This window comes from Dipodomys spectabilis, unplaced genomic scaffold, assembly GCF_019054845.1.
Source record: "Dipodomys spectabilis isolate Male_0828 unplaced genomic scaffold, ASM1905484v1 ptg000227l, whole genome shotgun sequence".
Classification (NCBI taxonomy): Eukaryota; Metazoa; Chordata; class Mammalia; order Rodentia; family Heteromyidae; genus Dipodomys; species Dipodomys spectabilis.
Genome location: NW_024870904.1, coordinates 5,185,136 through 5,210,854, shown reverse-complemented (window position 1 = coordinate 5,210,854; position 25,719 = coordinate 5,185,136). Strand labels below are relative to the sequence as shown.

The following is a 25,719-nucleotide window of genomic DNA, read 5'->3' as shown; positions in this document are numbered from 1 at the left end:
TGCAAGGAATATCTTCCTCTGCACCAGAGAACACACACAGGAGAGAAACCTTATGAATGTAAGATGTGTGGAAAGTCTTTCACCCAGAAATCAATGCTTACTCGCCACCAGAGAACACATACTAGAGAAAAACCTTATGAATTTAACTTGTGTTGAAAGTCTTTCACCCATAAAAGAAACCTTATTGTGCACCAGAAAACACACACATTAGAGAGACCTTATTAATGTAACATGTGTGGAAAGTCCTTGTCTTGGAAGTCAAGCATCAATGTCCATCAGATAATACACACAGGAAAGAAACCTTATGAATGTAACATGTGTGGAATGACTTTCACCTGGAAGTCAAACCTCACTGTCCATCAGAAAACACACAGGAAAGAAACCTTACAAATGTCGTATTTGCAGAAAGATTTTCAGCCAGAAGCTCCAACTTACTATCCACCAGAGAGCACACACAGGAGAGAAATTTTATGAATGTAAGCTATGTGGAAAGTCTTTCATCCAGAACATACACCTTTCTGTCCATCAGAAAAAAACCCACCAGAGAGAAATGTTATATATGTAGCAGGCATGGAAATTCTTTCACCTGAAAGGCACAACTTAACATCCATCACAGAACACAAGGAGAGAAACCTTATGAATGCGACCAATGTGGAAAGACCTGGAGGTCACAGCTTAACACATGTAAGTTCACTCACACAAATGAAATAACTTAGGATTGTACCAAATGGGAAAGTCTTTGATCTGTAAGAAAATTGAAATTGCAATACAGAACCAATACAGGATAGAGACCTTATGATATTGCAGATGTGGAGTCCTCGAACTACAAGACACAGCTCAGGGTTCATTACAGAACACACAAAACACACACAAACACACACACACACACCCTCACACACAAAGAGGAGAAAAAGCATATGTAGAAAAAATGGAAAACTTTTCTAGAAAAAGTAATAACAATAATAAGGTCTTTCTTGGAGGGGAAACAATGCTCGATAGAAAATGTATTAATGACCTAACTCATATAATGGTATAACCAATCGATACAGTAGCTTTACAATAAAATATATATTTAAAAAATATGATAGATTAATAAAGACTAGAATCTCTGCATTTTGTCTTAGGGGAGAACCCCAAAGTGTCTTCAGTGCTTGCACATTTCTTTAATTAATCACTGTTGATGAACAACTTGTGATTGATTCACTCTTAGCCCATTTAGTTGTTCTGCTGAGTGAGCTATAATAAAACACCAGTGTGGAAGATGTGTCGTATCTGTGTTATCTCATAGAAGGCCAAAGTAGATATGACATTAGGAGAAATAATCAAGCACACAAATATATTGATCAATCTCTCACAAAAATTGAAGTTAACAAAATAATAAAATCATCTGCCATTTGAGCTACAGCATCACTTCTAGGCCCTGAGAGGAAGGAAGGAAGGAAGGAGGGAAGTGAGAGAGGGAAAGAGGAAGCGAAGGAGTGAGGAGAAGGAAGAAATGAACTATTCAAAAGAAGAATGTTTAATTTTTGGTGAATGTGAGAATTATTCTTTCAGAGGTAGGCCTCAAGAAAAATGGCTTTTAAAAAAGCAAATTTTTGAATGTTACAAAACGATAAAGAGGATGTAACATTTTATAAATTGATTTAATAATACAGTAATATTTAGTAAGGAGGTCAGGTGTGGCTGGTGCCCTATTGGCCAGATGGTGGATGGTGGGGTCTGGCATCTTGTTTTCATGCAGGGGGAAAGAAATGCCCCATCCATCACTTACCACCCAACTGATAGGTGTGGCTGGATCCCTGCAAGCAGGCATGGGCATTTGGCTGATACGTTACTCAAACTGATAGTCCAGTGCCTGGGACTGGGAATTTCCTGTAGACCTGCCTCCTGCTTAGGCCCTACTTAGGCTGGCCCAGCAGTGGCATCAGATGCCATGCCACATATCTCTGTAATCATGTCCTGTGTGCTGTCTCCTGGCTTGTCTCTGGTCATCATAGTGTCCCAATTCAGCACTCTCTTGGTGCTGATTGGTTTCTCATTGCTTGTTTTATTCTCCTCCCCCAACCTTCTGTCCTATTTCCAAGCTGTCTAAGTGTATTTTTGGACTGCAAGTCTTTGTTACAACAGGCTGCTTGCAGACTGCTAGCTGTGTAATAGCTATTACATCTACCATAATGTAGCTTCCAACAAATATAATGTCTTGTTTTACAGAAACATAAAGGTTGACCTAACAGAATTTCTAGAGCCAAGATAGATGCCACTGTATATTTATGTAATTAAAGATATCCTGGAGGCATTTAGAAGAAATTTCTGTTACATCAGAAAGTGCTTAATTAATAAACCAAGACCAAGGCTCCTGATCCTATATAAGCCAGTCATTCTAGATATGTCCAGAGCTGTTTGGTTACATGAAGAGCAATACTTTCACACATTCATGAAGGAATGTTTTTGTGCCAATATGAGGTTTTGAACTCAGGAACTGAGTTGAAGCCAGCCAGAGCTGGCTTCAAAGGAGATTCTCTCATCTTGGCCTCCATAAAAGCTAGGAATCAAAGCATGAGCCCTGTGGGCTGTTCTGATGAAATCTGTCTCTGTGAACAGGAGGTTTCCTTCAGTGCTTCAGCTCAGGCTTCCTGTGGCTTCAAGAATTTCAGTATTTATTTCAATTGTTTAAAAATAATAACTCTTCTTTACAGTATTTTCATAATAAAAAAAGGAATCCTTAAATCCTGCCTATGATTCCATTTACAAGATAAGGACAGTGGACTTCACATTGCAAGATTTAGCTAGTTGTTCGCTTAACCCCTTCCATCACACTGTTCACCATTCTTCTTTTTTGGGGTGAGAGGTCTGGTCTTGTGGCCTGAACTCTGGGCCTGGGTGCTGTCCCTCAGCTCTTCAGCTCAAGGCTTGCACTCTACCACTTGAGCCACAGTGCCACTTCCAGCTTTTTTTTTCTTTTTGCTTATGTGGTGCTGGGGAATCGAACCCAGGACCTCATGCATGCTTGGCAGGTGCTCTAACACTGAGCGACCTTCCAAGCCCAACCCTTCTGCTTATCTACAGAGGCCTAGTAAAAAAAATGGCATTGGAAGGCACCTGTGCCCTTGGCCTTCATATTTGTACCCTCCCCCCCCCCCCCCCACACTATCCATTTGGAAATCTCTCAACTCCCATGTTTACAAACTGTATGCTTTCTGAGAAGGGATGGTTCACAGACTGGAGTCCTACCTAGGCCTGTTATATACCTCAAATTATGAACCAAAATACCACATTCATTAAAAGTATGCCTGATGATAACATATTTTATTAATGTTTTGAATTATTTTTGTTATTATCATTTGGCCAAAACTTTGCTTGAATTCAGAATTTAAGGGACTTAATGTTCACTGACTTGGTAAAGTACCCTTTCCTCTTTTAATTTCAGACCAGCAATTAAAAATGAGCAATTACACTCCCTCATGTGTGGAATCCTAACTATTCAGGAAGCTGAAATTAGATAGCTTTGTAGGCCATCCCATGCAAAAGCTCCATGAAAATGGTATCTTAGCCAATAAAAGCATGGCTCTGGTTATATGTGCCTATCTTTTTTGCTACTTGTGATATGTAATTATAAAATTAGTGTGTTGAAAGGCCCAGGCAGAGATGCAAGACCCTAATGTGAAAAATCAGTGATACAAAAGGGCATCTGGCATAGAAGGTAAAGGAAGCCTCACAAATTTTTGCCCCTGAATTCAACCTGAGGACCAATAATAAGATACGTGTAACCAATACATTCTTCCAAATATTTAGTAGAAGAATTTGGGTGTGGTTTAGCCAATGATAGGTAAAAAGTCCTTTACCAAGTGATTGCAAAAGGACCTTTGCATATGGCTATATGATGTTATGAATTTTATATCCTGTTATGTGGACACCATGAGTCCTGTTTGGATCAAGTAATTAATATCTCCTGATCTAACAGGGCACTGTTGCTTCACATCAGGATTCTTACTTGCTCAAGAGCATGAGGTTTAAAGATCACAATTGAAAGGCAAACTAGGTAGGAATAGCTGTAAAAGTGTTATGGCCAATTATCACCAAATTTCCCACAAGTTGTGCTGTGAATGAAGTTGATAGACTGTCAACACTTTTGTTCCTTTATTACCAAAGCTCAGGGACAGTACCCAGGCCCTGAGTAGAAAGCACTCCAAGGCCAGGGAAGATATTTTGGAAAATGGGTTTTTGGCCCTTGTGCAGAAAAGTTACCATTCTTGTTTAAGCCTAAAGTCCTTGATAGGGTATAGTCATTGTCCTCAATTGAGGTTGATATTGAAATGTCTTATAAGCCAGGGTAATGATAGATTGTACGAATATTTTGGTTTCTTTTGTCAAGTGAATCCACATGCACATACCTTTATGTTTCTGACTAGTTCATAAGTCCTTGTAGAGGTTCAAGATACTATGCAGGACAATATGGTCCACGTCAGTAAAGTGGGGAATGAGACCTTCAAAGAGAGATCTCAACATATAAAATGTGGCCAAATATTTCAGTATACTTGAAACAGTATCATAAGAAAAGAAGTATCAAGTAGTGATGATTTAAGGTCCCAGAATACCAATATATTTGAATGAGAAGACTGTGATCTTGTGCTGTGTGCACATAGATGTAGGAGAAAACCTCTTTTCAATCTGAGCTCTTCAGATGTGTTTAAGCATTTTTGTTGTTTTTCCCTTTCTGATTGCACTTTATTTCAAGGCCACTCCCAGGGGTGAATGACAGGATATTTAGTTTCAGCTCATTCTAAAAGCTATGTCCTCAGAAGAGAAGTGGTAAACCATGACTTAGGTACATATTCACCCTAGACACAATCACGAAGAGTGGGTTAACTTACATAAGTTTTCAGAATGTCAAGGGTCCTACCACACGGTTCATCCTGTAGCCCTTTTCAAAATTAGGCTTTAGAAGAGTTCTGCTTTTGTATGAAGATTTCAGCTCTAAATTAGATTATTTTCAATAGCCATTCAGTGAATGTTACTGGATAAAATATACAAATAAAGTCATATTTATTTTAGAGAAAATTCTGATATCATCAGCAGGGGCAGTTAATATGATTCAAAGTCAGGACCCTGAAGAGTCTGCTCTCCAGAGTTCTAAGTATTTAACCAAGAATCTCCAATTCCCAATCAATCTTGATCCCAATGATAGAACAAGATGTTAGGAGAGCCCTTGTTTCTTCCTCAGGTTAACCTGGAATGATGCACCTCAGAGTGACTGGAAGGGACAGAAGCTGGGATACAGAACACACGGGGTACTGAACAAGGCTATCATAGGATTTTCACTAGACCCTCAGGGACCACCCAAGGCCCCCTTGCATTACCTTGAGCACTTATATCTTTATGTTTGTCCAGCTCTAGGTCATTTTTCCTCTCATAATTAGCTTAACATTAAGTGTACATTTTTTCTGTTCCCTCAATGAATTGAGAAGTTCTTTGAAAATTGTCTTTCATTTTTCTGGATCACTTACACCCTTGTATGAAGTCCCTGTTATAGAGGTCTCAGTACTTTGAGTAGATGACTACCTGGAGCATCCACAGCCAACCATCTTTTGCCTCACTTGTATATGGAGTCTGAACAAAACCAGCCAAAACTGTATATGAATATTTTAACTTAAATATTTGTTACCAAAAGTTTGAAGTGGAGACTTCATCTGGTGTAGTGAAAGTTGGTTGGGCTCATGGTCTATGCCAGAACTCAAAATGGAAGGTACACAAAAGAAAAGTTTGGTAAGAAGCCAGCTGAGGAGAGGAGGACAGTGCCAAAATCTTTATGCAACAGCAAACCATGGGACAGGAGTGAGCTGCCCAGAGCAGGGTATGTGCTCCCTATCAGTCCACCACCAACACAGCATGGCACCTGCACCATGGGCCAAGGTGTGCAGGTGTTTCCTGCAGGGTGACTGTTGACACAGAGACCTGTAAGAGAGGTCAGTGGCCTAATGTAATAGTCTTGTCCTAGGTAGATGATACAATTGCTTGTGGATAAGAAGAATTGGTAATAAAACAATTGTTAGATGACCTAGTAAAAATTCTTGAGCATGTGTGTGTATGTGTATGTCCTAAGAAGAAAACAATTTGAAAAGTAGTTTAGAGAGAACTCAAATGACAAGTGTGGGACTTGAGTGTACAACAAGATATATCCATGAGAATCACAAAAATAAGTGAAAAGGAAGGGTTTCCTTCACTAATTTTTACCTAACCTTACAAATTCCATTATGTTCAAAATAATAAGGGCAGAAATGTATCTTTTGATTCTTACTGTTGTATAACAGCTAGTTTATAAGTGACAGCAGAGGCATAAGGTCTGTTCTGTGTGTGGTCCCTGCACTCACTGGAAAGGAAGACAATACTGTTGAAAGTGATCTAAAGTGATTGGAAATAATATCTTTTAGATTGCAAAGGAAGCATTGACTAATTTATATGTGCAGACTTTTTGTTTTGCAGGTCTTTGGGCTTGATCTCAGGGTTCAGGTGCAGTCCCTGAGTTGCTTTTGCTTAAGGGTAGCACTCTACCACTTGAGCCACAGCACCACTTCTGGCTTTTTCTGTGTATGTGGACCTAAGGAATAGAACCCAGCTCCTCATTCCTGCGATGCAAGCACTGTACCACTTAGCCAACTTCCCTGTCCTATAAGCAGACTTTTATTATGTTAAAAGAAGAAACAATAGGTTGGTATGTAGCATCCACCTTCCATGTGCAAGTCCCAAGGTTCAACCTCCAATGTGAAAGAAAGTTGAAAATGGAATGACATGAAGTATTCAGTTACACATAGAAAGAAAAAGAGGAACAAAGGCCATGAGTAAGTAATGAGGTTTTTATTTGTTTGGGATTGTTTCTTTTTCCTTTTAATTGTTGGCTGTGGGGTTTGAACTCAGGGAGGGCCTGGCATATTCCCTAAGCTTTTCACTAAATGCTAGCATGCTACCACTTCCAGCCAGAATGTCACTTCTAGCTTTCTGCCATTTAATTGGTGATAAGTCACAATGCATTTTCTGCTGAAGTGTTGCTGAGGAATGGAACTCAGTGCTTCATGTATGCAAGGCAAGCAATGTACCACTGAGCCACCTTGCAGCCCCTGTACTAGCATTTTCATAGGAGTTTATTAGGCCTTACCTATTTGTTTGTTTCACAGATTCAACAAACCATAGAACCAAAATACTTGAAAAATATGCCACCTATAGTAAACATGAAGTCTTTGAAAAAACTGGCATTATCCTAATAACAATGCAGTATAACAACTATGTAGTAGGATTTAAATTGTAGTAGGTATCAGAAGTGATTTACAGTGTATAGAAGATTGCCTGGAGATTATATAACAGGTGATTTGCACTGTATCGTAGGCTGTGTGCAGGTTACATGAAAGCAAACTGAGAAAGAAGTATCAGATGAGACAAACAAAAAAATAGCAAAGTAATTACTAAAATGAAACCATGTTTATATTGTAATGTAAAAATAGTAAATATATCAGGTTCTGTCTGATTTGAACAGAAGAAAATACACTCATAAATCTCAATAAGCTATTCAAGAGATATACATTAATTATCAAGAAATCAAAATGAATCAATATAAGGATACCCTAAGCAAAAATCAATAATGAAAAATACAAATACTGATAATATGAGAGGAAATAAACATCAGCACAAACTGTGTTACCACAGATACAGAGCATTGGTAATAACAGGTATATCATAAATCTGTATAATAAAAATTTTATGCTGAAAAGTAAAGTCTACAAAGACATGGTTAAAAGGCCAAAGAATGATGATTTCTTTAATCTATCATTATGATTGGAGAACTGGTACTCCACTTTTATTTTGTCGGCCGTGGGGCTTGAACTTGGGGCTTGGGTACTATCCCTCAGCTCTTGAGATCAAGGCGAGTGATCTACCCCCTAAGACACAGCGACACCTCCGGTTTTCTAGTGCTTTATTGGAAACAAGTGTCTCATGGACTTCCTGCCCATGCTGGCTTTGAAGTGTGATCCTCATATCTCAGCCTCCTGAGTAACTAGGATTACAGGTGGTAGCCATTGGTGCCCGGCCTCTAATACTCCTCTTAATGACTAAACAAACAGACAAGATGTGGAAGGCATTATCTTTACCTAAATGCTCTTTATAAAGCACAATGGTGTTATATTTACCAAGACAGACACACTGAGAATAGATCTGAAGACAAATTGTCGAGAAATCAGTATGAGAAAGGAATCTGTTATAAACACAATAAAATTCAATAATATATTTCTCATAAGCTAGCAGTAAAACAGATGGAAACTAGAATAGATCTGTATCAAATGTATGCTATTACTATAATGTATAGAATATTAAAGGGAGCAACTGTCTTAGGTCAGTTGTAAAATCATAAAAAGTGCTTTGAATTATGTATGGTGTATTCACTTGAATATCTTCTGGAGGGTGTGGTAGAGCCATAGAATTTGAGGGAAATAGGGTGATGAGAATATAGTATACAACTCAGGAGTAGAGACAGGAGGGAGGGATTGGGAGAGAGTGAAGGAATGGAAGATACTGTATGAAAAGAATTTATTAATTTCTGTATGCATCATCTCCATAATAATATTAAATTACATTAATAATAAAACAATACCTGCAGCATAAACGATTTGCTTGGTGATGAAAATCTACCACAGTTAGAAGAACAGTTGCAATTTTTAGAAATCTAACACAGCACTCAATTTGCAAGATAAACTATTTCAGTTTAGGTTGAATATTAACTCTACATAAACCAGTAACAATAATCCTTTCATTGTGGTATCCAATTAAGTGTTAATGTTAAATGTTGAGGTAATAAAAAAACAAGACAAGCACTTCTGGCTCAAGACTGTCATTTTACCCTAACTATTAAGGAGGAAACTGAGGTCTGGAAGTCAGCCTAGATAGACAACTCAAATTAAGCAGCTAATGAACAGGTTAGAGGTAAGGCTCAAGTGATAGTGCCAACAGTGAGTGAGGAAGCTGACTGTCTGTGAGACCTGCAGTTCAAGCTCCAATAGTAGCTCTAGAAAGCCATGGTGGAGTCTGAGGTATGTGTATTACATGTGTTTCTAAATTAGAAACCTAATTGTTGTGAAAACTGGCAAGTCTTCATCTCAGACATAAAGAGAAAAGAAAATGAGTGGAGGAGGGAGAGAAGGGAAGCCAAAGGTCAGGAAAAAGATGGAAGAAGAGGAGACAAGAGAGTAGCGGAGAGAAAGGAAAAAGAGGGAAAGGGAAAGGAGGAGGAGAAAACAGGAGAGGAAGAAAGCCTTATGGCATTAGATTTGACAGTAAATCTTAAATAAGACACCAAAAGTGACTCATGCAACAAAGAGACAAACAAATGCCAGGCTCTGGTGGCTCACAACTAGAATCCTAACTACTCAGGAGAACCAGATCTGAGGATCATGGTTCAAAGCCAGCCTGGGCTGGAAAACCTGTGAAATCTTATCTCCAATGAAACACCAGAAAGCCAGAAGTGGTGCAGTGGCCCATGTGGTAGAGTGCTAGGCTTGAACTGATGGGCTGAGGCACAAGCTCAGACCCAGATTTCAAGCCCCATGACTGACAATAAATGAATTAATGAATAAGGGTTGGGATGGTGGCCCTGGGTTCCATTACTCAGCACCACATAAGTAGAAAAAGTCGGAAGTGGGTGCTGTGGCTTAAGTGGTAGAGTGCTAGCCTTGAGCTGAATAGCTGAGGGATAGCACCCAGGCCCAGAGTTCAGGCCCCAGAACTGACCAAAAAAAGAAAACAAAACAAAGCCAAGAAAATAAATCATAAGTAAAAATTAAAAAATAAATACAAAACCAAAAAAACAAACAAACAAGATTAAGTGCACATAATCAAAATCTTGTATAATGAAAAGAACTATCAACCAAGAAGCAAAAGCATGGTAGGAGAAAATATTTGCATATGTCTTTAAATAGATTCCTAACAAATCTGAATTAGAAAATATAAAGAAAATCCTACAAGTAACCCCACACAACAAAATCTAATTTTAAAATAGGAAAAAGATTGAAGAGACGTTTCTAAAATGGACATACACAAATAGCTGATTAAAATATAAAAGTAGTATCAATTGTCATGAGAATAATCCAAATCAAAATTACAATAAAATAACTATTTTACACATGTTAGTATGGCCGTAGTTTTCAACCAAACCCCAAAAATCCTTCCAAACTCCAACAAAAGCTAGGAAAGTTGTGACAACAATGTGAACCTTGATGCATTTCTCTCAGGTATGTAAAAGTATCAAAGATGGCACAAAGAGTCCTAAAAAGAACTAAATATACAATTACATAGAAATATGGTCCAGCACTTCTACACTTGTACGTACCTTAGAGAAAAACAGAGATTTCTATAAATACCATCAAAAATACAGCCTAAGTTTCAAGAAAGACAAATACCACAAAGCAGTCCAAGAGTATTTACAGGGACAATTGAAGTACTTATAACACACTCAGGCCTGTACAGCAATCAAAGTTATGTTTGAACACAGTATTTCAGCAAATCCAGTAAAATTTCATTAGGATAGTCTAATGTTGTGTATGAGGATGTGATGTCTGACCAGTTTCTAGCCAACCTTTACTTCCATGAGAAGTTACCTCCTAGGTGTCATTGAATCACATAACAAGTGGAACGACTTTGTCCTGACATTCAAAAATGAGAAACAAACTAAAGCAAACCTGCACTTAACTTAGAAGGCAAGTTTTGATAATCTGCTAAATCTCCAAGCCATCTTTAGCTTTTTTAGAAACATGTTTCTGAAGCTGAATCTTTTTTTTCTGTTCTTCAATCTTGGACACCCTTAGGTTCATAAAATGGAATGTCAAACAGTGAGAAATAAAAGAATCTCATCAGAGATCCTTCCATTCTTTCTTGCTGTTGACAATGAATAAAGATTCTGGAACCATGGCTAGGAGAGAAGACAAATGAGAGAGTCAGAAAAGAACCTGTGTGATTGTACCCTAGAAGTTCCTGGTCAGACCATGATAGGTGGGTTGGAAAAGCATAAAGCCTTCTTTTGGGAGAAGAAACATTCCTGAATCAAGTAGAACATTAAAGTATCCAGTAATGACAAATCCACAGAAGACTAAAGCCTTATGTGTTACTAAACACTATTAACAGAAAATACACCCCAAAATGTAGATCCATAAAATGCAAAAAAACCACAACTTATTTAGGTATGTGCTTTTGCTTATACTTGTTGGTTGATGACACAGGAAATTCTATTATCCAGCGTTCAGTTTATTTTTCCCATTTACCCAGAATAGTAATTGTTAATATAAAATACATGAACTTTGCAGTGACATTTACAAAAAGCGAAAATTTATTCTGTTTACTTCAGTGAGGTTGTTTTTGATAGGAAACACAATATGAATCTTTTAAAAGCAGTGTTTGCACATTAGTACTGGGTTTTTCTACATCATAAGAATATTTTCTGTCTTTGAAAAATTAAAGTGGAGCTGGGAAGGTGGCTTAGTTGTAAAGCGCTATGCCTGAGGCCCTGGGTTGGATACCTCAGCACCATCATAAGCAAAAAGAAAAAGCCGGAAGTGGTACTGTGTCTCAAGTAGTAGAGGGCTAGCCTTGAGCTGAAGAACTGAGGGACAGCACCCAGGCCCAGAGTTCAGGCCCCATGACTAGACCCCAAAAAAGAAGAGAAAAATGTAAAGTGAATTTATTATAGCCTAAGTGTTGATATTCACAATACTTAAGATGAGGAGTGTTACAAATTTCAAAGTGGGATATTTTCTGTGTGTTTTGGGATTTGGACTGTCCTCATCCACATTAGTGACTGAACAATCTGCCTTAAAATTGTCAAGTTTTCTATTTCATCTTATTTCTATTTCATCCTATAGAATATAATCTGAATTTAAAAGAGGACATTGTAACTAGGCTCTCATGTCTAATGGCTGTAATCTGAGCTTCTCAGAAGGCTGAGATCTGAGGAAAGTTAATATTATCCCCACCTTTGCTCCTCAGCTCCACCAAGACTTGAGCTCTTCCCACACCTAGAGTTCCCTCCATACTGCTGACCACTCCCTCCTTCTACCCACACCTACCTGAGCATGTACCTGCCTAACTTCCTGCCCCCAGCTCCTGTTGCTACCTGAAGACAGACACATGCATGTGCTCCCTCTCCTAGGAAATATGGTCCTTCTACTAAACCTTATAATAATCTTTCTCCTGTGCCTGCTTGTAGTACCCTGGGATGCACATGATGGATCTCTACATGGATCACAAAATGAAGCCATTGGTAAAACAATGTCTGAGAGACTAATCTCCAATAAAATAGCCAAAGTAGCTGGAAGGGGAGGTGTGGCTTAAGTGGTACAATATTATCATTGAACCAAATAATTTCATGGTCATTTTCCAGACCTTGAGTTCAAGTATCAGGACAAGTGCACACATATCAAGGTCATTGTATTGTATTCAAATTATATTTTAACAATTAAATTGGAATACATAGATAAGAAGTCTCTCTCTCTCTCTCTCTCCTTTTTTGTTGGTTGTGGGGCCTGAACTCTGAGCCTGGGAACTGTTCCTCAGCTCCTAAACTCAAAGCTAGCACTCTACTACTTGAGCCACAGTGCACTGCCAGCTGTTCCTGCTTATGTGGTTCTGAGGAATCAAACTCAGGGTCTCATTCATGCAAAGCAAGCACTCTACCACTGAACCACCTGCCCAGCCAGTCTCTCTCATTTTAAGTGATGTAAAATAGACTAATTATATTAATGGAGAAATTGTAATTTGTCAAGAACAGACACAATAATTGGAGTATATCTGTGCCAGGTGCATTTTGAAAGTTTCAAACACCATAGGAAGTGCAGAGGGTGAAAAGAAGATCACTATGTTTATATAAGACATATTCAAGGAATGTTTACCATTCATTGGCTTCAAATCACAAAAACCAAGTTTATAAAGCCACATGGGTGAGTACCAGAATCTCTAGGTTCAGTCTATAGACTCCCCTTGTCTAGAGAGCCAGAGGATTCTCAGCCAGTTTCTTGCACCTGCAGGAACAAGTGCTAATGGCAGCACAATTGCATTAGGCCATAAAATATCATCAACCTCAGACTGGGGTAAGATGGGAAGGGCAGACTTTGGCTGGCAACTCAGATTGCTTCAAGTTACAGCTCCCAAGTTCCTCTGAAGAAGAGACACTGGGCTTCTTCCTTTTGGCTCTGACTATGGAATGCAAAGCTGTACTTCAGAGCACTTCCAGCAGCAATGCAAAAGGAAAGAAACTTGAATTTACAAACTAAAAGCACCAACAGTGGCCAAGTAGGTTCAAGCGCCTTACCCCGGCCCCCCTCCACTCTTTCAAAGGATCTGTACCTCAATAGAAACTACAATTCCCATAACATGATGCATTCAACTAGAGGAAGTAGGCTTGTTACAGAGTTTGGACTGGCACCAGACACTTTGTCCTAAGTGTGCATGGATGCATGGGGACCTTTCTCTCCCAACTGCGGGAACTAAGGTGAGTTTCTTCTTGAAAAATCAGTTTACCTCCTGAATCATTGTGAGATCAACCAAAACAAAGAAATGTATTAGGATCCTTAGATAATTTGGCTTTTTAATTCTTAGTTTTATTAATGTAATTGAGGTTATGAGACTCCATGGTTATTGATTTTGTTTTTGTTCAAAAGTATTTTCCTCTGAATATAAATTAGGTCACTGTTTTGCCTTAAAAATTTGAATATCTCCCCTCTCACAATAAAAAGGTACTTGCAGCTGGGTGCCAGTAGCTCATGCCTGTAATCCTATGTACTAAGGATGCTGAGATCTGAGGATGCTGGTCCAAAGCCAACTCGGGCAAGAACATTCATGAGCTTTCTCTCCAATTAACCACCAAAAATACTAAAGTGGCCTTGTGGTTCAGGTGGTGTACAGCTCAACTTCAGCAGAACAGCTCACGGATACTGCTCAGGCCCAGAGTTCAAGCCACAAGATCAGGTATTTACATACACTTAGCTGATTGATTCTGGGATCATTTTCTACTTCTCTAATATATATATATATATATATATATATATATATATATATATATATGAATAAAATAGCAGAATTTTAAGTTAGACACTCTTTATAATCTTAGAATTAAATAGATTGGTCAAACTCTACCCATTATTTTTCCAATAACTCCCAAATTCCCTCTATGAAATTTTAAGGAGTTTTTGGTTATTTGCATATGAAATTTGCCTTTCCTTTAATAATTTTTTCCCTCCTTTTGTTGTTGGTCCTGTGGCTTGAACTCAGGGCATGGGCACTGTCTCTGAGCATTTGCTGTGCTCCACTTGCCCTTCTTTTATTAATTGCTTCAGGAAACTAATGAAAAGTTTCCTCCCAGGGGTTTCTTAGAAAATGGTACTCCTCTTCCAAGACTCTTTCAAAAATGGTTGTCTAGGGTGATCAGGGTGAATGTGGGTGGAGATAGAGTTCAGGGTAGGTCTATGTTCATGTGAAGCTTGATAACTTGATCCAAACCAGTCTGTTTTTACTTTTCTGTTTTGCATATCCTGTTGTTTTGATTTTCTAACTGTTCTCTGATCCTAGAAGTTTCTGCCAGCTAGGGGTCCTCAGACTTGTTTTCCCAACTGTATCCATTACACTGTGAAATAAACCTTTTGCGTCCCTCCCTCATATCAGACATCCCAAGCTTTTCTCTTAAGTATTTGTTGTGATTGTTGATGATCCTTTCCCCACATCATGATTGGGAAGGATTGTGTAGGAAATATTCATGCCTGATATTCAGTCCTCCCGTGCATGGGTTCTCCATGCCTCTTTTAGTGGATCTGAGCTATTCCTCATGAATATGGTGATCCTGAGGCACATTTGGCTATATAGACATCAACTTTGGAGCAACTATAAATTATGAAGGAAAAGTAATACTTTCTTTCTGTAAAAGTTAAAAGTAAGTTTCTGAGAGGCAAGGAGATAAGGATCAGGTATAAATGGGTGCTTCCTAGACTAGCTGTGTTACATAGTTTTCATTGTTCAATGGTACATTTTTCAAACATTCATTTCTAAGTATTATGTTCATTGTACTAGTAGAAATAGAATTTATTTCCTACATTATTTTTGAATTGTTCAATGTTCACAGAGTAAGTCTCATTATTTGTTATACAAATGTTATATCCTCTTCCTTCATTCATCTCAATGATTGACTGTTCCAGATGCTGAGGTAGAAGGTACAAGTATAGTATGGTATTCAGGGATAGAGTATGGTTCTGAGGTCTCTGGAGAAAAAGGTGAACGAATGGAAAACATGGAGCTCATGCATAACACTTCTAGAATTCCTTTGGCAGGAGATGTGGTGCACCCCTCATGGGTTACACTATGCCCGGAGATTCCTGTGGTTTTGATGATCCACCCCCATGTAGGGCATGTGGATTATGGAGAGCCTGTGGATTTCACATCTTGTCTACTGTTGTACTGGTAGAAGTCTCCCAGTATGCACTCCATAACTGGGCTCAAGGAGTGACGTGATCAGTGGTACCTTGTTGGCCCCCATGTTTGTCAGCCTGTTTCGTAAGGCTCACCCTAACATCTGCAACTGGCTGCTGCTGAGGCCTTTGGACTAATGCCTCTCTCCATCCCATACCTCTGTATCAGAGACGTGTCCTGTTTCATGGCTTTGTATCATTTACTGTGCAAGGTTGTGTTATGTATCCATACATGCTGTTAGTAGAGCTAGGTATGGTTTTCAAGGGTGGGGTAGTTTTTGATGCCTCTAGCAGGAACAATTGTGTTCTCACTAACTGCATAAATACTCTGAGATTACTATGCAATCACCTTAACTTATGTTGCCTGTTCAGTTGATATAAACATTATGGTATAATAGGTTTGGGTCTCTGTTTGCTATTGAGGTTTATAGGCTCTTAGCCATTGATGCAGATTTTTTGGAATATTGGTTGCCAGCATTTTTGCTACCCTAAATGTTCTTGCTAGTGCTACTGCTTCTGCTGTGAACCTTATCCAAACCATATATACAGCACAATATGTTAATAGTTTGGCTTGGTATGTTTCTGGTGCCCTGGGATGCAGGTGGGCTTGGATCAGATTGTGATATGTTTTATGATTTGGAAACAACAATGATTTATATTGATAATCAAGTAGATGTGCTAAAGACCCGGTTAAAAATGATGTGACATGCTAATGGTTAGTACGCCTGTGTTATCCCTCAATATGATATGGGCCAATATCCAGTGACATATTTGAGGAATCTGGACCTTTGATAATGTTTTCGGGGGAGGATCTGGTCATAGGGTCTGAACTCTGGGCCTGGGTGCTGCAAGGCTAGCGGGCTACCACTTGAGCGACAGTGCCATTCTTGCTTTTTTCTTTTTGCTTATGTGGTGCTGAGGAATCGAACTCAGGACCTCATGCATGCAAGGCAAGGGTTCTACCACTGAGCCACACTAAGCCACCTTTCCAGCCCTCCTTTGATAAATTAAGGTTAGACATTAGGCAGCTACAGGGTCAGAAATCTGATATTGGTCACTCCACCCTATAGGTAGCACACCCTGCAGACTTAGCTGCATCAGTTCTCCATTATCTGCAGGGATTCAACCTGGGAAATAGCACTCCTTTTTCCATTTCTTAGGCATTTTCCTGTTTCTTGTTTTCGTATTCCTTTTTCTTCCATTCTTATTGAGATGTATGATCTGCTGCATTTTCTAGGCTCAAGCTGACAGACACTTGCTCAATTTACAAAATAAAAAGGAGGATTTGTTGCAGACTCAGAGGTGCAAGGACTGTCAAGGTGTGAGCAAAAGCTCCACAACCATGGACTGCAAACTTCAGGGCTGTAAGTACTTGCCATTTTCATAGGAGGGAGTGTTCCTTTTAGCTTCTGGGCCTGGGGCCTTACCTGTAGGAGTTTGGTGGACAAAGGTTGAACTAGAATGAGAAAGGATGCATATGATCTGCAGTTGTTGCCACATTGAGTCCTAGAACAATGTGATGCAAGAACTGGACAGATATAGAAAGTGTCTATAGCTAAGGATATTGCAGAAATAAAGAGAGATTCATCACTGGCCTGGTCTCTGTCTCTTCCATTATCATCCCCTTGTTTTTCTGGAGCACTGCTGGTGTTGTGGCTGGCCCAAGCAGTGGTAGTATGCTTACCTAGCATGCATGAAGCCCTGGTTCAAGTCCTCACTACCTCATACACAGGAATGCAAAATGTGGAATTGTGGCTCAAGTAGTAGGATGCTAGTCTTGAGCAAAAGAAGTTCAGTGACAGTGTCCATGCACTGAGTTCAAGCCCCAGAGTTGGGACATAAAACACAAGAAATGCAAGTTGGGTGCTGGTTCCTCATGTCTGTAATCCTTGCTGTTCAATAGGCTGAAACCTGAGGATCCCAGTTCAAAGTCAGCCTGGCCACCAACATGTGTGAGACACTTATCTCCAGTGACCACTAGAAATCCAGAAGTGTGTTGTGGCTCACATGGTAGAGTACTTGAGCTCAGAGATGGTTCCCAGGTTCAGAGTACAAGTGCCATGAACGACCAAAAAAAAAAAAAGGATAAAAATATAAGTAAATGCATCAGAAATACAGGCTTGAACAATGAAAACTACACTTCACATGTAGTCTTGGAAGTACTCCAATTCTTTCTGATCCTTTTCTCCTTGCCTCTCAGGAATTTACTTTTTTTGAATGAAATTAATTTTTCTTTATATTATTAGAGGTGCTTTTAAGTTGAAGTCTATAAATCCAAATATGCCCTTTGATTTCCATTTTCATGAGGAATAATTCAGGTCCAAAAAGGAGATATAGAAAACCTATACACTGGAGACCTAAAACCAGGCATGAAACTTTCCAATCCAAACCATCTCAATTATATTGTATGTAAAGGATCACCAAAAATCACAATAAATATTTAAGAGACAAGTATAGGATCTCTGAATATGAGAGAGGGAGACTGTTGCAGACCCTGGGGTGCCTGCCAGGAGCAGGCAAACTGTGAACAAAGGCTTCAGGGCCTTTGACTCCCACCCTCAGGGTTGCAAGTCCTTGCCCTTTCTTGGTTTGAGGAAGTGTGTGTTCTAGCTGTTTGGCTTGGGGCTTTAAGTGAAGGGAGGCTTTGGTGGAAAAGATAGATTGAAGTAGAATGAGGAAAGGTGTGTGCTGTTTGCACTTTTTGGCACAGTGGGCGTAGACCAATATTACACAAGCATTTGAGAAATATAGCAGAATTGTGCCATCAGCCATCTCTCTGTCTCCTTAATTATTATCCCGTTGGCCCACAGAAGTCTTACTTGTGCTCTGTACGACTGTGGCAGAAGGCAAAGATTTATTCCACAGCTTAATGGATAAGGTCTGAGGAGACAAGTCAGAGGTCCCCTAGATATGTAGCCTAAAGCTACTGAGAGGAAGTTTTAGGATCAGAGAAGAGGTAAGAATTCTAAAGAGATTTTCACATGCAAAATGAGAAGACAGAAGCAGACTGGTTTGTAAATGATTAAGATTCACATCAACATAGCCTAGCCTAAACTTCACTCTTCTACTCACCTGCATTCATTCTGACCCCCAAACCACTCTCTTTGTAGGAAAATCAGGGAAATGTGCCATGCTCTTAAGAATCCCTGTGAGGAAACTTTTCACTAGTTACCTGAAGAAATTATTAAAGGAAATCCAAGTAGAGCACAACAAATGCTCACAGACAGTGACCAAGCTCTGAGTTGAAGCCTCAGGACCAACAGCAAAAAGACAAAAAAACATAAAACCCTTAAATGAAAAGCAAAATTCAGAAACGGCCAAAAACTCATTTTCATTTAATAGATAGATTGGGGATTTTCTGGAAAAAGTAATTGTTTGATTTTGCAAAATTTAAATCAACACAAGGATTATGATGCATATCCACATAACCATCTTCTTATTCTATGCCAGTGTGTAAAATTACACTAATGGAAAATGACCCGTTATAAGTTCAGTGTCTATGAGTATGTTTGTAAGATGAGAGGGGAGGTATTAAACAATGTAAAGCAAAACAGAGATGTAATTTACACTCAGCAGAACACAGGCATAGAACAAAAAGAAAGGTATGAGAAACAGTCTCATAACCTCAATTTCATTATTAGAACTAAGTACCAAAAAGTCAATGCATCCAATTCTCCCCATATATATCCATTTTCTGGTTGGTCTTACAATATTTTACAAAGGAAACAGTGGTTTTGAAGAAGAAACTCAGCTTAGCTCCCACAGCAGGGAGAGAAAAGTCCCAATGCATCCAAGCACTCTTCTGACCAGAGGTGAAGCAAGGTGGCGCCGAGCATCATGGGAATTGTAGTCTCCTTGGAGGGCTTTTGGTTTGAAAGTCCTGAGTTGTTTTTGTTTTTGGAGGGCGGAAGTGGCACAGAGATCTTTTTGGGCATGCGTCTCCCCGCCCCCCTTGGGCATATTAAGTCGGACCCTTCTGCATTCTTTCCCTTTGCTTGCTGCTGGAAGTGCCCTGAAGTAAAGTTTGGCCTTCCATAGGTGGGAGCCAGGAGGCAGGCGCCCAGCTCTGCGCAGTGGAGCTTGGGAGCTGTAACTTGAAGGAATCTCAAGCTTTGGAACTGATGTTAGGTAGGAACTGTGGGATTGCTGCTGGAGTCTATCCTCCACGGGTTTCTTTTTCTGGTTCTGTTTTTTTTGGTCATTGGTGGGGCTTGAACTCTGGGCCTGCAAGCAATGTTCCTGAGCTCGTCAGCTCAAGAGGAGAGCTTTATACTTGAGCCAAACCACCCGTTTTCCCCTCCACGCTTTTCTCCAGTCTGGGATTGATAATTTGCTTGAGGTTCAGGAGTTTGTGCTGCCATTAGCTTCTGGGCCCTGAGCTGCAAGAACCTGGTTCCCAAATGTCTGAGAGCAAGCTGGGTGATTCTGCAGACAAGGAGAGCCCAAGAGCTGTGCATTTGTACTCCAAGACCAAGGGATTCTTCTATTAATGCATGTGACTTTATTTGCTTTGCCCAGGTGGAAGAGGAGTACAGGAAGAATTCCAGTGAAATTGTGAGGTGTGTGCCTGCCTTGAGTCCTCTTACATGGAAGTTGTATTTAGGGCTTCTGTGTTGTTTCTCCTAGAGATATTTTAATCTTTTTGGCTTGAGGTTTTAATCTCCTGGCTTGAGTTCACAGATGTTTGTTCACCATCCTGTTTCTAGAGACAGTTGTATATGGGATATTGGAGTAGTGAGTGCTGGTCCTGTATTTTTAGGAATGAAGCCTAGCAATGTTTGAAGCAGAGCACCCTGTGAATAAGAATCTCCATCCTAAATGGACAGACCTTTTCTGAGAAGCCCAAAAGGGAAGAAGCAGAAAAGCACAGGCAGGGGAAGATGCTGCTAGCTTCCCTTGCCTTATGCAAAAATTGTTGCTACTTCCCTAAGCACCAGATTCACGTGGTACTCTTTCCTACACCACTCTCACTTTGTGTTGTTGCAAGATTTAAGCTAATTTCTAGGAGTCGTGATGAGCTGGCTTGAGGAATAACCCAGAGGCTAGTTATCAGAGGGTACCTGAGGCTGTGGTTTGGGAAGGTGGGGTAATTGTTATGACTGAAAATATCTATTCATGTAGTAATCCCTAATCCTCTTCTTGCTAATTTATTCAGCCTGGGTTACCACTATAATTTTTAGTATGTATTCATTGAAACTTATCTTAAATGTCCCATCTATGGATTTGTTAATGCTAGCTCTAATGTGTTGGCTGTGCCTCGTAGTTCAGAAAGTGTTGGTCGGGGACATTTGGCCTTAAATGAAAAATCACAGAAGAAAACTTGAGGTAATATGTCTTACTCAAGGTTCTATGCTTTGTAGGTGATGGTTATCTTCAGGTGTGTCACTCCTATATGGAGTATTTTATGTGGTATCTTTAGGATGACCAAGGATCTTCCCATGACTGTTTAGGAAAATGAACATTAGGGACTTCTCAAACCTGGGTTTACCTCATCTTTACTCATGTTCCTTTGGCCAAAGCATGTTAAATGGCAAATTGCAAATCATTGCATATGTTTGCAATGGATACAGTGAAATGTACCATTGGACAACCATTATTGAAATAGTATAACACAAGAAATATATTCTGTACATAGTTTCCTCTGTAACTTTGGGTGAAAACTACTGAGTTACATCATATATGCTTTCCATGATGTTTAAATATGTAAATGAATGAGGTAGAAAACAAATTCCAATGGATTCCTAGGATACCTTTGCATTAAAAAAAGCAGTTCCTACATCCCGAAGTATATTCAGTAATAAATAGTTTCAGTGGAAATGTGATATGTTTTTGCTTTCAGTTATTCAATATTTTTTGTAGGAACATTCACTCTTATAAATGTAGTATGTACATAAACATAGAAATTAGTTGGTTTAATAATATCTATCTACCAGGAAATGGACTGGATTTGTATTTATTGTAGACTTTAATCCTCTGCCTGAGACATTAAAGATTCTTCTCTTATGAGAAATCTTTGCCGTTTTCCAGCCCATGTATTATGTTGCAAGAGGAAATTCTGGGCCGAAAGTCTCACAGATTCATTTCTGAATACGTCATTTGTCTTGTATCCCAGCCATGCTTCCAGAATCTTCTGCTCATTGTCAGCAGCAAGACGAAATGAATGGATCTCTGGTGAGTTGTTTTTTTTTATTTCTCATTTGGTTTTATTCCATTATATGAACCTAAAGATGTTCAAGAATTTAAAACAATTCCAACCACACAGATTCAGCCTCAGGAACATATTCATATGGCTTATAGATTATCAGATTAAGATTGCTTGTAGGTTTAGCAGATTAAATGGTTATATTCTTTCTAAGTTGAATGCAGATTGGCTTCAGAATGTCTAGGTTTCATGTTCTCATAAAACGTAATCAAATCTGTTATTTGATGTAATGACACTGAGCAGGTTTCTTCTCATGGAAGGTGAAGGATAGCTTGCAAACAGATCACATCCTCATGAGCATCGTTAAACTATTTCAATGAAATTTTCTTGGAATTGCTGAAATAGTGTTATGGACAGACACACATTCATGTGTTGTTATGGAGTGATTAGCCTATATGTACTTAAATTACTCTCCATATATAGTACTTGGTCGACTTCATGGTCTTCGTCTTACTTGAAACTTAGGATATATTTGTTGCTAAACTTTATGGTCTTTCTACAAATTCCTGTTTGTTTTCTAAAGTATCCTCACAAAATTTCTTTCCTCTATTTTCTCTCTCTATTTTTGATTTTCTACTCACTAGTGTTGGTTATTTTTCTCTTTCTCTCTCTTTGTATCTATCTTTCTATCAATTTTTTCTTACTTTTCTCATTCCCTCTTTCCTCCATATGTGTCTCAGTTGTTTCTTTTCATCAAATGATCTATCTGGGAACTATTTTTTCTTAGTGATCAGTTTTACTTTGCTGACATGGCTCTTAGGTTTGACATTTTTCTTACCCATTGTATAGGAAAATTGTTCCCTAGAGAGTTCTACAGGATTCCAGAAACAAAATTAGAAAATCACAAAAACATAAACAGATAGACTTAGGGAAAAACCGGGGTTCAGAAGGCTCTCTGGCACTTGGTCCCTTGGTGCCAGCAAGCAAGCATAGTTCCTTGAGTGCACACAGGGAAGATTACCATTGATAACATGCAAAAATGAAGTATCTATATTAGTAGTACAATCAGAGCCACAACAGGTTGTGAGTAAAACATGTTTCCTAATCTCCTGAGACAGAAGACTGGCTCCCAGATATAATGCAGACATGAAGTTCACCTTACCTAGCCTTGAAGGTGAACAGCAGCTCAGTTTCAGATGCTATGTTTCTATCTTTCCAACAGTAAGGAAAAGGCCTGCCCTCCAGTCTCTTAACCCTCTCCAGAATTCTCTTTTAACCCTTCTGTGGCCAGCTCTCAGTGTTCTCATTGCGGTCAGGCTGGAATTCCAACCTCTCAAACCTTTTCCCCCTTCAGCTCAACTTCAGAGTTCCCCACAGAAAAGTATTTCCTTCGCCCAACTTATAAACTACAAGAAAATCAGTTTTCTCCTGATTCGGTTATCTTTAGTCTAACTTCATTTGATGTGGTATTTGTTTTGTCTTTCCTTCCCACTACTTTTGAATATTTTAATTCACTGCCAGTATATGATAGGAACTGGTTTTGATAAAAAAAAAATACAGTGACAAGGTGTTCTTTATTAGAAATATCACTTGTTGCAAAATCTCACGGATGATTTCTCAGGAATTGATTTGGATCTCTGAGAAATTTTGCGATTAACTAACACAAGTGGAAATATATCCTTAGGGATCTACTGGAGAAATGACTCAGAAATGTGTAACACATTGGAGCATTTGTTCATATTCATCATTTTTGTCATATTTAGTATTCCTTGAGCTTCTATATATTTTCCTCCACCTTCCATGAAGTCTATTAAAATGAAAATATTGTAAAGAATATTTTATTCCCCTTCCACATATATTTTGTATTGTAGAATGTAGGCAAAGTTTACAAAACTTCATGGTAGCAGTTCTTTTTTACATAGGATGGAAATATCAGGGTATCCTTAGAGTTTTTATCATGTCTCTATTGCTAGCAGCAGAAATGTGTTTGCATGCAATAGGGAAACTGTAATTTTTTATTGGTCTTGGGGCTTGAATTCTGGGCCTGGTTCTTGTCCCTCAGCTCTTCAGGTCAAAGTGAGTGCTCTACCACTTGAGTGACAGTGCTACTTTCAGTTTTCTGGTGGTTTATTGGAGATAAGTGTCTCATGGACTTTCCTGCCTGGGCTGGCCTTGAACCTAGATCCTCAGACCTCAGCCTCCTCAATAGCTAGGAGGATAAGCCACCAGTGCCCTGCCAATCTGTGTGTTTTAATGACCAGGTTTATATATTGTCGAATATTTCTAATTTGCTATTTAATTTTCCCAGTGAATAGATAGCACAGCAAGCTGCAAACATTTAATGTAAGACAAAAGCATACCTGCAGCATAATGAAATTCCTGATTGGAATTCTCATGACCCAGGTCTAATTTCTTGATGGAAATGTGCCATTACAGAAGCTGATGTCATTTGATGATGTGGCTGTGTACTTCACATGGAAGGAGTGGCAGGATCTGGATCCTGGTCAGCGGACCCTTCACAGAGATGTAATGCTGGAGACCTATAGCAACCTAATGTCCTTGGGTGAGCAAAGGTCACTTTTTCTTGGAAGATCAAGTGCTTTTATTTTAGTAGACATTTGACTGTTTATGTTATCTAGGTATAAGATTCCAGTCCATTCCCAGCTAAAAACTGCTAGTATAAAAGCCAGCCAAATTGAGGTCTGGGAGCTTGGTGTTGTTTGCCTTTGCACTACTGCATGAACCACAACTCCATTTTGGCTTTTGTTTTGGGGTATATTCTGGGTTTCCTTGCCCAGGTTGGTTTCAAGCCTGCCACTTCAGATCTCATCTCGTCAATGAAGGATTAAAGTTTGAACCATAACATTTTCTAAAAACAAACAAACAAACAAAAACACTAAAAAAGATTCCAGTCCATGGGAAGTGTCATTTCTTTGTAAGGGAAACTTCAACTTCATTATATGTAACTCAAGAGTTAATTTTATTTTCAGTCTTTAAGATTTCTAATCAGTTTTGGACAAAAGTTCTAAACTATGATCCAATAATAGGAGACTGACTTCCCAGACTTGGGGTAATTATTATAGGTGGATCTACAGTCTAGATAAAATATACATTACTACTGACAGTATGATCTGGAAATCAGTAGGTGAAAGTGTGTATTTGTAAGCCAAACGACACAGAGTTTAGTGCATCAAGATTGGAATTCTAGATACTCTGGAGGCTGAAATCTGAAGATTTTGGTTTGAAGCCAGGAACTGTGGAAAAGTGACCATGAAACTCTTATCTCCAATTAACCATTCAAAAACTAGAATTGTAGGCAAGACTCAAACTAGTAGAATGCTAGCTTTGAGCAAAAGAGCTGAGTTCAAGCCACACAATGCCACAATAAACTCAAAGCTGGGGGCAACTCCACCATGGAGTTATTAAGAATAGAGAAACCATGGGCTGGGAAGATGGCTCAGGGATAGACAAATTCCCTTGCATACTTGAGGCCCTGTGTTCGATATCTCAGCACCACATAAGCAGGGAAATAAAGCTAGAATTGGTGTTGTGGCTCAAGTGATAGAGTGCTAGACTTGTGCTTAAGAGCTGAGAGACAGCTCCCAGGCCCAGAGTTCACGCCCCACAACTCGACGGCCCCCCACAAAAACAATTGAGAAACCAGATTTAGGAGCAACCTTGTGAACAGGATGTCTGCGACCTTACATTAATGATGACCCAGCAAGAGCAATTGTTCTCCACTATTTCTTATTCACAGGGCACTGTGTTCCTAAACCTGAATTGATTGTGAAGCTGGAGCAAGGTGCAGAACCATGGATAAGAGAAACCTCAGACAAGAATTTTACAGGTTGGTTAAAGCATCTTGAATGGTGATGATGGATCCAGAGCCCAGTGGGTCTGTTTATATTGAGCGGTATGGAGCAATAGTATTCCTAGTGCCTCTGAGTCATGTGTGGCAGAGAACTAGGTGATCCTTTGTCTCAAGGAATTGTCAATCCAGAATTCACATGGAGACACCCTGAATTTGGTGTGCCAGTGTAGGCAGTGTTAGCAATTCCCTTTTTCTGTAGAGAAGTCATTCATAAAGAGAAA

The 25,719-nt window shown here is 39.2% G+C and overlaps 1 protein-coding gene and 1 long non-coding RNA gene across 2 annotated transcripts in view; both read left to right on the top strand.

Moving 5' to 3' along the window:
- The window catches only part of LOC122123338 (zinc finger protein 157-like), a 537,300-nt gene that overhangs the window by 232,402 nt on the left and 279,179 nt on the right, over positions 1-25,719 (top strand). The window lies entirely within an intron of this gene.
- LOC122123251 overlaps positions 19,571-25,719 on the top strand; it is a 109,494-nt gene continuing 103,345 nt past the window's right edge. Inside the window, exon 1 of the long non-coding RNA XR_006150362.1 lies at positions 19,571-19,613. This is a non-coding gene — a long non-coding RNA (uncharacterized LOC122123251). The remainder of the gene's footprint in view (positions 19,614-25,719) is intronic.